The 12,234-nt window shown below is 43.4% G+C and overlaps 1 protein-coding gene across 3 annotated transcripts in view; it reads left to right on the forward strand.

Moving 5' to 3' along the window:
* Positions 1 to 12,234, forward strand: part of PTPRE (protein tyrosine phosphatase receptor type E) — a 177,205-nt gene that overhangs the window by 56,190 nt on the left and 108,781 nt on the right. For 2 of the 3 annotated variants that reach the window (XM_072629059.1, XM_072629061.1), the window contains exon 2: positions 4,381 to 4,403. The gene's annotated coding sequence lies outside the window, so the exon portion shown is untranslated. Of the gene's footprint in view, positions 1 to 4,380; positions 4,404 to 9,571; positions 9,917 to 12,234 lie in introns of those variants that run through there. The other variant, XM_072629060.1, reaches the window with a different exon arrangement.

The raw sequence follows: 12,234 nt of genomic DNA on the forward strand, positions 1-12,234 counted from the left end.
GCGAGGATGTCCTGTGCCAGGTGGGCTGGCATTGCAGGAACAGTCTGGCATCACAGGGACCATGAGCTGGCATCATGTTTTTTGTTTAGGTTTTGTCCAGAGAATGTTTGAGGCTTTTGGCTTTATTTTTATTTGAAACTTGTAACAAAATCTAACAGTTTGGGTGTAGCAGGAACAAAATGAAAATAATAAAACTGGCCAGATGGGCGCTTAGGCCCTCCCCTAATCTACTTATAAGCTTGCTTTCTAGATTTTTCTCACATTTGTCCCCTTCACAATCTGCCTTTCAATAAAATCGGATTGCTAGCTGTTCCCCAAACCTTGCTCCCATCTTCTGGCTCTCCGCCCTTGTGGGTGCTGGGCTTTGTTCCTAGAAGACCATTGTCTTGTTCTATGTCTATGTGTTGTAGATGCAGGAGCAGATTCCTTTTTGTTTTTCTACCTACCCAACCACTGCCCCGTACCAGGCCCAGTGCCTGGTACATCATAAGGGCTTAACCTGTGTTTGGTGAATTGAATTAAACAGAAATGAATTAAGCCTGATGAGCATTGTGAGTTTTAAATTAAAAATTTCAGAAATGGATATTTTTGTTTTTATATCACCTCCTCCCCGAATATACCCCTCTTTTGACAAGATATAAAAATGGAGGAAGTGAGAAAACTCTTTGCTCTGTCCTATAGGGTTTTTATTTTTATTTTTTTTTAATATAGGAAACAACTAACAAGCTAATTTGGCTGAAGTGGATAGAAATAAAACTAGAAAGTTATGTGAAAACTAGATAGTGAAAGATTTTTTATGCTTATTTCTTTAGTTTTAGTTTTCAACATTCATTTCCACAAAATTTTGAGTTCCAAATTTTCTCCCCATCTCTCCCCTCCCTCCACCCCAAAACACCATGCATTCTGATTGCCCCCTCCGCCAATCTGCCCTCCCTTCTATCACACTTCTCTCTTCCCTTAGCCCAATCATCTCTCTTTTCTTGTGGGGCAAGATAGATTTCTCTACCCCATTACCTGTATTTCTCAACATTCGTTCCTAAAATTTTGAGTTCCAACTTCTCTCCCTTCCTCCCTCCCTCCCCATCCATTGAGAAGGCAAGCAATACAGTATAGGCTATATATGTGTAGTTTTGCAAAAGACTTCCATAATAGTCATGTTGCATAAGCCTAACTATATTTCCCTCCATCCTATCCTGCCCCCCATTTATTCTATTCTCTCTTTTGACCTTGTCCCTCTCCAAAAGTGTTTACTTCTAATTACTCCCTCCTCCCATTTGCCCTCGCTTCTATTATCCCCGCCTCCCCACATATCCTCTTCTTCTCTGCTTTCCTGTAGTGTAAGATAGATTTTAATATTAAATTGAGTGAGCATGTTACTCCCTCTTTAATGTGATGAGAATAAGCTTCATTTTTTCTCTCTCACCTCCCCCTTTTTCTCCTCCATTGAAAAAGTTTTTTCTTGACTCTTTTATGAGAGATAATTTGCCCTATTCCATTTCTCCCTTTCTCCTCCCAATATATTCTTCTCATTCCTTAATTTTATTTTTTTAGATATCATCCCTTCCTATTCAACTCACCCTGTGCTCTCTCTCTCTCTCTCTCTCTCTCTCTCTCTCTCTCTCTCTCTCTCTCTCTCTCTCTCCTGTGTGTGTGTTCATATAAACCCTCCAACAACCCAAATACTGAGAAAACTTTCAAGAGTTACAAATATTGTCTTTCCATGTAGGAATATAAACAGTTCAACTTTAGAAAGTCCCTTATGACTTCTCTTTCCTGTTTACCATTTCATGCTTCTCTTGATTCTTGTGTTTGAAAGGCAAATTTTCTATTCAACTCTTGTCTTTTCATCAAGAATGTTTGAAAGTCCTCTGTTTCATTGAATGACTATTTTTTCCCCTGAAGTATTATACTCAGTTTTTCTGGGTAGATGATTCTTGGTTTTAATCCTATCTCCTTTGACTTGTGGAATATCATATTCCAAGCCCTTCAATCCCTTAATGTAGAAACTGCTAGATCCTGTGTTATCCTGATTGTATTTCCACAGTACTCGAATTATTTCTTTCTGGCTGCTTGCAATATTTTCTCTTTGACCTGGGAACTCTGGAATTTGGCTACAATGTTCCTAGGAGTTTCTCTTTTTTGATCTCTTTCAGGAGGTGATTGGTGGGTTCTTTCAATATTTATTTTGCCCTCTGGTTCTAGAATATCAGGGCAGTTTTCCTTTCCATGAAAGATGATGTCTAGGCTCTTTTTTGACCATGGCTTTCAGTAGTCCCATAATTTTTAAATTGTCTCACCTGGATCTATTTTCCAGGTCAATTGTTTTTCCAGTGAGATATTTCACATTATCTTCTATTTTTCATTCATTTGGTTTTGTTTGGTAATTTCTTGGTTTCTCATAAAGTCATTAGCTTCCATCTGTTCCATTCTAATTTTGAAAGAACTATTTTCTTCAGTGAGCTTTTGAACCTCCTTTACCATTTGACTAATTCTACTTTTTAAAACATTCTTCCCCTCATTGACTTTTTGGACCTCTTTTGCCAGTTGGGTTAGCTTATTTTTTAAGGTGTTATTTTCTTCAGCATTTTTTTGGTTCTCCTTTAGCAAGGTGTTGACCTGCTTTTCATGATTTTCTTGCATCACTCTCATTTATCTTCCCAATTTTTCCTCCACCTCTCTTACTTGATTTTCGAAATCCTTTTTGAGCTCTTCCATGGCCTTGGACTATTGCATATTTATTTTGGAGGTTTTGGATGCAGAAGCCTTGACTTTTAGGTCTTCCTCTGATGTATGCATTGTTCTTCCTCATCTGAAAGGATGGAAGAAAATACCTGTTCATCAAGAAAGTAGCCTTCTATAGTCTTATTTTTTTCCCTTTTTTGGGCATTTTCTCAGCCAGTTACTTGACTTTTGAGTCCTTTGTCAAGAGGAGGGTATACTCTGGTGGTCTGTAAGTTCTCAGTTTCTCCAAGGTGGCATAATCAAGGGAGAGGAGTTTACTCCTCTCCTGGCCTGCACTCTTGTCTGGGAGCAACCACAGGCACTCTGTTCTGCCCAGGATTTGCCTGCAGGATTCCCTCTCCAGAGCCTCTACCAGCTCCACCCTGAAGCCTGTTTCTGGTCCTGGCCCTGCTGTGCCCCATGGTCCATACTGGACTGGGCTCCGCTACAAGCCCTGTGTGATAGACCTTTCCTGTTGGCCTTCAGGCTGCCTTGGACTAGAAATTTCTTTTGCTCTGCCATTTTGTGCCTTCTGCTGCTCTAGAATTTGTTTAGAGCCATATTTTACAGGTATTTTATGAGGTATGAGGTTTGTCTTTCTACTGTACCATCTTCCCTACAGGATTTTTTATGAGGAAAGTGCTTTGTGATCCTTGTGAGAGCTATGATTATTCAATGTGAGTTATTGTTAACATTAACAGTAATTAGGTAATACAAAAATTATTATTCATGTTCAAATCTTTCTCATGATGCATAGTACTTTAGTATAGTAGGGACCAATAATTATGAAATACAGCCTCAGCCCAAGAGAAGTGCTGGATAGAAGCATTATTAAGGCAGTCAGTTTTCCTGTGTCTCTGTCATATTCAGTGTGGGGAACAGTTATGTGGGCTCTCCCACCCTTGGTACAGCTTCCAGCCTTCTATGACTGAATAAGAAGGATCTGTTAACCATTTACCATTTACCAGGCCCTGTGCTTAGTGCAAGAGATAGGGATAGGAAAGTGGGACAGTTGTTCATCCCTTCAAGGGGGGGTTACATCTTAATAGGGTGAGTCATAAAATATTAGAGTATTTCCTGAGACTTGGAAGCCGGAAGGCCCAGGGTCACATAGCTGCTAAATACAAAGGAGAGGATTATGACTCAGGTTTTCCTGTATACATGTGTCCTGTATACTATGTCCACAAGAATGTCCATGGATGCATCATGATTGTAGTGACAGGAGAAGCGAAAGAGAAGGGGGCGAAATGAGCCTCCTGGGGGGTCCCGAGGCTGGTCCAGGGGGCTTGAGCTGTGGTTTAGGGGAAGAAAGGAAGGGGCCAAAAACAATGGAATATCAGAAACTTTTCAGATTAGGGGATGGGGCCAGAGTGGACCCAATGGCAGAACAGGCACTCTGGATTCCCATATCAGAGAGTCAGCAGAGTATTTTCTGGGTCAGTGATCAACACAACTCTGGAGAGTTAAACTCAGGGCTGGGGCAAAGATGTATGAGGGCCTCGTAAGAGCAGCCCAAGTGCCATGGTGGCCAAAAACCAATGTCAGGCCCCAAGGATGGAAAGGGAAAATGGGGCCAAGTCAGGTAGAAGTCAGTGTCAAAACTCAGTAACTAATGTTTTGATCTTAAAGACTTACTTTCTTTTCTCCTTTACTTTACAGGCAGAAGCCTTCTCTTCTTCTTGGTGAGTACTCAGTTAAATTGGAATTTTATATATTTGAATCAGAATGTGGAGCCTGCACAGATCAGAATGCACAGCTTACAAATCCTAGAAAATGACCTTGTGGGGGACAAAGGTCATATGTGAAGCAGAACATTGGCTCCCTGTGCTTGCACCAGAGTTGGTTTTTCTAGACTACCATTGGGCTTGCCTGTTTCCTGTCATGTGCTGTGTGCTTTGAGATGTGAGTTATACAGATGTGTTTATCTTCGGTCAGAGACTGACCGGGGCCTTGTTCTGGGTTCAGACAGGAGTTGGGGAGTTATTAGGCAGTCCAGTGTCAGAGCTCTGCTGGTGTGTGCATTTTGAGGGGGGGTGTGGAGATACTGCTGGACCTTGGAGTTGGTGGCTCTGAAATCTCATACATTTTGTTTTCAGGCAGTAATTAAGGACCATGGCCTAGGGGGTTCTTAGGGAGGAAGACATTTTAGAATGGTATAACCACTTCTTTTCATCTTCAATTCAACCAGAATAGTTAGGTCAAGCTGCCCTGAACACCTTTTTTTATAGGCCACACAACTGGAGGGGAGATAAAAGAATAAACGTTTCATTCTGTCTCTTTCTGTGGTCAAGAGTTCTTAACCTGGGATCTACTGGGGATTAGTGTATTTGTCTCAGGAGGCCCATGAACTTGGATGGGGAAAACAAATGACATCTTTAGTTTTACTGACTCCTAATTAAAATTGAGGATTTCATTCAATTATAGATTAAAAACCAACCTCCCAACATTATTCCAAGGATTCTATAGGCTTCCTCAAGGGGTCCAGACACAAAAAAGGTGAAGGACCTCTGTGACAGATCTCCACACATGGCATCGTAGATGAGAACTGAACTAAGTTTGATTTGCCCGAAAGAATCAGAAGAATCCAGCTACAATCAAAGTCTGGCCCAGATCCTTTGAGTCCGCAGGCATTTCTGATTTCCTTTCTGATAAGGGGAGGATTGTCTGTCTGCAGCTCCTTAACCTGACCTCTCCCACATCTTGCCGTGAGCCAGCCTCTGCTTCCTCTCATTTGTAGGTCTGGTTTTATCCGCGCTTTCCCGAGGCTTTCTGACCTCCACTTCTGTATTTCATCTGTGCTTAAATGTTAGTGACTAATACTTAAAAGCTGGAAGCCATGACCCTGACTCTCTCTCCCTGCTTAGCTCTGAATGCTGGATGTCTGTTCATTTACTGAACAGAATCCCTGGGATGGAGAAAACAGGAACCAGCCCTTGCCTTACAACCTAATGTCACAATTCTGCTTTGTAGAGAGACACCCTTTCATTTCCAGTCTTCTTAAACCTTATTCCCCAGCCTTCACTCTGGCCTATTGCCATAACCAGCTGGGGGAGGGGAGGGGGTCTGCCTGCCTCAGGTCTCTCCCTTCTCCCCTCCATCTTCCTACAGCACAGACTGAACCCTCCCCTCACCACCCCCACCCCCCACTCAGTAAAGCCCAGTCGTTCCCTGTCAGTGCCAGGATCAAATACAAAATATTCTGTTTGACCTTCCAAGCCCTTGTGGCCCCCTCCTCCCTTTCCAGACTTCTTACTCCCTGAAGCATTATCTTCCATCCAGTGGGAGAGGTACTGGGAAGAGAGACAAAAAAATGAAGCCCCTTCCTGCCCCCAGGGACCTTACGTGCCCCTGGGGACCTTACCTTCCACCTTCCTTCAAAGCCCATTTTGAGCACACACAGCCTCTTCCAGGAGCCCATTCCTGACACTTCAGTTGCCCGTGATAACATACAGGACAGGCACTGTTTCCTTTTAACTTTGTATCCCCAGTGCTTAGCACAGAGCTTGGCACACAGGAGGCCCTTAATAAACAATGTGTCCATAGACCAGGAGATACAAAGTCGATTCAAAGTGAATACAAAGTCACTTTCATTGGAAGGAAGCCTTAAAAATGGGGTGGGGTCAGTTCAGGAAACACTTGTTGTGGGAGCTCATACTGGAGATGATTACCTAAATGGAGGCAGGAATTCCAGGAGACAGAGAAGATAAAGGAGAATATTCCAGGGCCGGGGTGAGGCAGGGGAGTGGTAAAACAACACAAATTCAATTCAGTCATTTTCAGTGCTATCTGACTCTTTGTGACCATATTTGGAGTTTTCTTGGTCACGTTACTGGAGGAGTCTGCCATTTCCTTCTCCAACTCATTTGACACATGAGGAAACAAAGGCAAACAGGGTTAAAGGACTTGCCCAGGGTCACACAGCTAGTAAGTGTCTGAGGCCAGATTTGAACTTAAGTCTTCCTGACTCCAGGACAAGCATTTTATCTAGTGTACCACCTCGATGCCCCTATAATGTACACAGTTCAACTGTAACCAAGAGTGCTTGTGGCTAATGAGAAACGTTAGGAAGAGATTGGAGCCAGAACTGCGAAAGGCTTTAAATGCCAAACCTACACCTTCACTCAAGGTATCCAGTTCTTGCCCTTCGCCATCACCCTCCATCCTTGATGGAGCCTCCATGGCCCTGTAAGCCAATACCTCCTCTTCTACATTCCTCCAGCCTCCTCCAATTTGAGAAATAGCAGGTCTGCCTGTCTTACACCCCCACAGTCTGAGTGTGTTCCTCCAGGGAAGGACCTAGTTTCTTGATTTGCGCACATTCTTCCTAAAATGATTTTGGTTTTCTGCATGTGAAAAGGGTAGGAGTTGTATGTAGATTATTCATTATTTTACACTCATTTATGATGTTCCTGCTATGTGCCAGGTACTGTGTTAGGTGATGGGGATGCAGCAACAAAAACAGGGCAGGGACTGTCATTTGCCTCTTTTTGTATCCTCAGCAGTTAGCAAAGTCTATGTCTGGCACATAGTAGGTGCTTAATCAATGTTTATTGATGACTGATTTTTTCACTTCCCTCAAAGAGCTGGCATTCTACTGGTGGGAAATGACATAGTGTAATGCCTACTATTTATAGTACAAAATGATCCGATTTTAAATATTGATATATTAATGATTTATGCAACATATTGTTAATATATTAATGATAGTCATTATTTGTAGAGTTCTCTAAAGTTCAAAAAGCACTTTAAATCCATAATCACATTTGATTCTCACAACAAACCATGGCATAAGGGTGATTCTTATTCCTTCAAGACTCAGTTCAAACTGTACCTTCTGCAGGAGCACTTTCCTGTCCCACTAGCTGCTGCTAGTGCCTCCCCTTCTGAGATTTCCTTCCACCTTTTTGGTCCATGAATTGAACATACCTGTTTATAGACATGGCATCTGTTCCATGAGAGTGTGATATCCTTGAGGACAGGACCTGGGATCTTGCCTATCTCTGTATATCTTCATCACTTAGCCCATTACCTAGCACACACTAAATGCTTAATGTATACTTGGCATTTGATTCATTGTTATGTCTAATTTAGAGTTGAGCAAACAGAGACAACTGAGCGATATTCACAATATTCAGAGATGATATTCACACCCAAGTTCTCCTGATTCCAAGCCCAGCACCTGTTCTATTCCACTCCAGTAGTCAGAGTTCTTCACATCTGCTGAAAATTTGCCCCAGACTGACAGGAAGGAATGGCTGTTCTATTGTAGACAAACCAGAGTTTCCTTTGGCAAAAGAAGTAGTTATTGATCTCTTATTACAAAAGGAAAGTGTTTATCAAGAAAAATCTCTCTTTACTGCCCAGTTGCTGCACATCCATAGCTGATCTTCAACACCAACAGGCTCTTGGAGGATGTACTTGGTTAGGGAGAATATCTCCTCCAAGAGCTTCTGGGAGAATTGGTAGTGGCCTAAATGATGGAGGTTCAGGTATCATTCCATTATGGATGGAACATGGAACACAGGTTATTACATGTGCTGGGGAATTAACTTGGGACCTGGCTCCAAATCCCGCCTGTTTCTTTCTGCTTTCTCTTTCTGCCTGGGGGGCATTTGGACAAGAGGTCATCTAATCAAGCTGTCCCAACATCCATGACTTGGCACTTCTAATGAGCAGGTTGGTTGAAATGATACACAAGACACAAGAAAGGGTCTATTCTCATATTTAGGCCTTTTGAGATTGCCTAATTAACTATATAGAGGTTGTACAGCACAGCTCCTCATGGCTCTTCATGTTCATTTTCCTTTCCCTCTTCTCATATTGAGAAGCACTTTGCTCCAAGTGGTGATGCAGCCTTTACCTGAAGACTTGGTGGAGCAGAGCAGGATCTTCCACCTCCCAAGGTAGCCCATTTTACTTGGATGGCGATTAGATTATTGGAAAGTGAATGACTGGAAAGTGATTGGCTACCAAACCATCCTACTCATGGCTTCTAGTTCTTGCCCTGGGGTGATGGGAGAAAAAGTTGAATCCTTTTTCCCCAAGTGGAGATAGTGATTAAGCCCCAGGTCAGTCTTCTGTCTTCCACTCTCTGCCTCTTCCCTGTCCCTCTTTGCATACCTGTCTATTGGCCTCAATTTGATCAAACAAGTGTTTATTGAAAGGTAGCAGCAGCAGCATGAGTTTCTCTGAAGGCTTGATAGAAGCAGTCAGACTCATGAACAATACTGTTTGTATTGCAGAAGATAATGAAAAAATACTGAGAGGAGTGTGTGTGTCAGTGTGTTTGTGTGGTTGTGTGGGTGTCAGTATATGGATGTGTGCGTTTGTGAGACAGAGACAGACAGAGAAACAAAGACAGAGAGACAGAGAGAGACAGGCAGAGACAGATAGAGAGACAGAGACAGAGAGACAGGACACACACAGATAGGGAGGAGGCAGAAATAAGAGAGAGAGAGAGAGGCAGAGAGGGAGGGAGAACCCATACATACACACATTTGTCTTATCTACTCTAGTCAAGCCTACAGAAAGCTCCCATGGAGGGGATTCTCCTTCCTGCCCTCATCCTTAGTTCCAGTTTAATTTCTTCATTTGAACAGATAGGAATAATTGACTCACAGCTTCTTTCACTCTTCCATTTAGAAGGAGTCACGGGGCTTGGTGCATCATGTCTTCAGGTCTCTGTGGGGGTTTGTCTCCATTTTTCTCCTGTCCCTCTCCTCCAGTCCCTTTTTAAGGGTCTCCTCTCAGCATCCATGAGCTCAACCTGGCCCATCCATGGGCAGGATTTGTTCTTCCTCACCATAGAAAGACAGTTTTCCTTCCAGAGACTGAAATAAGAGGATCCTGGGAGAATGTAAGAGCTGGACAGGGGCAGAAAGTGACTTAGGATTTTTCCCATCTGGTTTCCAGTTCTACTTTCAGGAAACAAGTTTCTGTTCCATTTGAGGAAGATGGGCTCCTTGGGGAGCTGTGCTGGTGATCACATCGGACATCACGAGTCTAGCAGAAGTTATAATTTCCACTTAGGGGAAGTCTGAGCCCAGACTCCTTTATAAACTCCAATCTGAGCCTCACCCAGCCTTGAGTCTGACTCCATCAGAAGAAAGATTGTGTTCTGGAGGATCAAGGGGCAAAAATGAATTCATTGCCGCCAAGATGGGCCCTGAGGGTCCTGGTCCCAGCAGTCAGCAAGGTAAAGGAGAAAGTACCTTAGATACTGAGAGCAAGGAAACTAAGTTGGACTTAATAACTTGGAGCTTGGATTTGTTCTGTATTTGGTAGATATTTGTATATGTGCTGGTGGTCTCCTTTGATCTCCTTTAGGTCTTTGTGCTCCTGTGACTCCTAGCAGTGTGCCTCGAAGGTAGCAGACACTTAACCGATTGATTGATCACTTTCCAATCTATCATGATATTATTTTAAACAGATTTAAATTTATTTCAGCATACTTGCTGGAAGGTTTCAGTAAACATAAACTTCAGAAAGCATCTGAATTCCCTTTTTTTTTTAATCTTTGGGCAGGAAATCTGGAATTCGAGGTTCAGGAAACAATCTCTCAAGCAACAGCAACAGCCAAGGGCTGGGGGTGACCAAGGCTGGTGGGAGTCTGTGCCTTCTGTGATGTTTACTTTAGATCTCATGTGGCAGTACGGATGCCGAGATGTCAGGCTGGGGGCAGCAGGGGCAAGGAGAGCTATTAGGGAAACAGATGTAGCCAGGAGACACCAAAGGGAAAATCCAGAGATTCTCCTGAAATAATTTCTCTATTCAAAGGGCCAAGAGCTGCCATGTCATAACAATCATAGAAATAATGTGAGTTACCTCTGAGGGCAAAGTAATTCTCATCCTTTTGTTGCATTTGAACCTAAGAGAACAGAGGCAAGAGGCCAGTATGCCCAAGACCCCATTAATGTAAATGCTGTCAGAGCACAATGACCCTTTGTGGATCCAGTGGATCCAGACTGGGTTTAAATCCCACCCACCTTCTTGTGACTTCAGCCTCTCTGTTGTTGTTGTTATCCAGTACTTTCAGTTCTGTCTGGCTTTCTGTGGTCTCATTTGGGGTTTTCTTGGCTTTGACACTGGAGAAGTTTAGCATTTCCTTCTCCAACTTGTTTTGTGGATGAATAAACTGAGGCAAAGAAGGTAAAGTGACTTGCCCAGACTCACATAGCTAGTAAGTGTCTGAGACTGGATTTGAATTCATGAAGATGAGTCTTCCTGACTCCAGACCCAGGGCTTTGTGCACTGGTGCTTCCAACTGCCCCTTGACCTGTAGGACTCAATTTTCTTGTCTGTCAGATGAAGGCATTAGAGTAGCTGACCCCTGAGGTTTCTCTAAATCTTTGTGAGTCTGTAACCTTAAACATGGGTTCTCCTCTCAGTCAAGGGGGGAGGTATTCCATGTCTGCTTCTCTCTTGGTTGGTTTAGAGGGATGCCTCTTCTTTTCAGTAAGGGAGGATTTTCTGTGGGGGTAAGAAGGGAAGAAGAGTGTAGAATAAGAAACATCAGTGAAACTGGTGCTTTTTCTTTTTAATGCCTCTCCTAAGTCAGAAAAGCAGAATGAAGGAAGGAGGGGGGAGATACAACCAGGAACAGAGAGAGGGAGACTCAGAGAGAGACTCTCCCACAGCACAAAAACGAAGAGTTAAAATTCCTTAAGTAGAAAAGTTTGTTAACCACAAACATGATTCTTCCATTAGGGAGACAGGCTCACAGAGTTAGGAGGTCCAGGCTAGCCTCCTCCATCTATAGGGGAGAAAACTGAGGACCCACAAAGTGAAATGATCAGGATTTGAACTTGGTCCCTCTGAATTCAAAGCTAATAATCTCTGCTGCGCTTTTCCATGATAGTTCCTTCCAAAACAGTGTTTAGGTATAACTGAGGCCCCACTAGTGGGACAGTCTTACTCTGAGTGAACTGAGGGAGGAGGAGCTCTGCTTTCAAGGTGGGGAGTCTATGTGTCTCTCTTCCTGGTCTCTGAAGTGCCAACCGATGGCAGAAACAGATGGCTTTGTCAGAATCATCTTCCCTGCCAACTGCTTGAGTGAGTGCACGTCACAATTCACATTAAAGAGGATGAGGGGGTAGGGGGTAGGGATTGGAGAGAAGGCACAGAATGGAGAAACCATCCTTTGGGCAAAGGTGGGCAGACCCATCTGGCACTTGCTTTAGGAAATGGGACTTGTTGCCAACCTGCAGGAAAGCCAGTCAGCACCCCTTTCATACAGGGATTCACTCTGGCCCCCTGGGAGGTTCTCAAGATGGATGCAGGACTTGATGCTGAGTATTGATCCTTCCCATGAGAGGACCATGGTAGCTGCTCACCAGCCCCCAACATAGGCACAGGAAAGCATGGGATGCTTTATTAATGCAACTACTGGCCCAGAGGGACAATGCCAGGGCTGGCACATGGCAGGGGGTTGACTGACTTCTTGGAAACGTGGAAGCAAAAATGTGTCTTCTTCCAGATTCTCTGCATAGAAACCCTCCTCCACATTTGGACAGA

Source organism: Notamacropus eugenii, chromosome 1 (assembly GCF_028372415.1).
Source record: "Notamacropus eugenii isolate mMacEug1 chromosome 1, mMacEug1.pri_v2, whole genome shotgun sequence".
NCBI lineage: Eukaryota > Metazoa > Chordata > Mammalia > Diprotodontia > Macropodidae > Notamacropus > Notamacropus eugenii.